Raw genomic sequence first — 1892 nt, forward strand, 5'->3', positions numbered from 1 at the left:
AAGATGAACGGCTGTAATTTATTCCCTCCTATTACATCTGGACCCCTATGATGGAAAATGGACGGTCAAGATGAGATCTAAAATGGTGAGATTTGATTTATAGGTAAAATATATTAGTTGAGAGATATTTTAGTGACGATTATGTCCTTTCTAATGTGAAATTACTTGAATGTCCTCTCACAATCGTAGGAAACAAATTATCTCGAGGTTAGTTATTTCTATATTGTTGGGATCATCCCCGAAGTTAGTGTGGGATTAATAATGCAATAATCTCGCGGCTTTATCCTAACTAAATATGCGATAAACTTAATCCTAAAAATAATTTTTATTTATCCCTCGTACCAAATAGGTTCTTATTAGTTTTCAAATTTGCTCCAATCATGTTGGTTTTTTCTGATATTCACTCCGTTTGATTAATTTCAATAATATTTTTTTTGAAAAAAAAAGTTTTAAGTAAGAGCTATCATCTATCTATCACTAAAAAACATTTAAAATTTAAATATGAGATAGTCTATTTGAAATATTTTATTATTATTATGAGATATTGTATTTAATTGAAGCAAAAATCAATAGTTTAAGTATTTATTACATCGATAAAGCAATCTTATTTTATTTTCATACCATTCCACTCTAACTAATATAACAAAATAGATTTGAATTTTTGCAAAATGAATAATGGGTTTCTTCTATTCTACCTTGAAAGGCAAGGAAAGTATACACTCATGAGTCATAACTACTCTCTTCAACTTAGATGATACAATTATGACTATGAGATTTGAAGGCGAAGTTAGGTATCAAGCTATGAATTCGATAGAATTTAATAGATTAATTTTTATGGATATCAAAATTTTATCAGACCTAAAATAAATTCTTATGCGAAAGGTTCAATTTCTGTTCTTAAAATTTACGGTTCATTAGAATTTCTTGGAGGTCGCTCCATTTTAAACTTTAGTTCACGAAAAATAACTATAAATATTTCATAAATTCTTGAATATTCACAAAAAAAATTAAGATATGTAAAATATTATTTTTCTAAAATTCAAAGAAATCACTAAAATATTCTGCCTAGATCAAAATCAATATTCAAACGTGATATCTGACGTTCGTAGAAATTAAATACATTTTTAACGAAATTTGAATTATTCTAGTTCAAAAAATAGGTGTATAAATTACAAAAATTCCCATGTGATCACTTTTGTTTTCCTCACATGATATGTTTGAAAACAAATCAAGTAAAGTATTTTATATTTATAAGGATAAATAGATGGTACTCTCACTTGTTAGATCTCTATTGGTCATACATTCACAAGACAAGTAATGAGTAAAGGCAACATGGTATTAAGCAAAGAGACAAATAAATCCCCTAATTAAGTACACCATATATATAAATGGAGATCACATGAAATAAGATTGTTAGCATGTGATTTGCCTTGGTCCTTGTATCACTCTTATTAGCACCTATATTTTAGTTGTTTCAAAGAATAATAAAGCTCTTTCGTCACAAATTTGAAGTTTAAGAGTGTGTTTGGTACGAAGGAAAACATTTTCTGGAAAATATTTTCCAATTTTCCCATGTTTGCTTGCGACAAAAGTTTTGGAAAATGTTTTCCAAATCAACTCATTTTCCTCAAAATTAAGGAAAATGACTTCCCTTCAAAAATTAAGGAAAACATTTTCCATAACTCTCCTCCAATTTCAAATTACATTTTTTTTGGGGAAAACATCAATTTAAAAAAAAGTATTTTCAATTTCAAAATTTTTATTTTTTCACCTGATTCTTGACCTTCCCCCCACCGGCCCCACCCCCCGCCCCCTCTCCAAAAAATTAATTTTGCTTTTTAAAAATATTTTCAACTTTAAATTTTTATTTTTAAACTCCTACCCCCCCTCCC

Source organism: Solanum pennellii, chromosome 10 (genome assembly GCF_001406875.1).
Source record: "Solanum pennellii chromosome 10, SPENNV200".
Classification (NCBI taxonomy): domain Eukaryota; kingdom Viridiplantae; phylum Streptophyta; class Magnoliopsida; order Solanales; family Solanaceae; genus Solanum; species Solanum pennellii.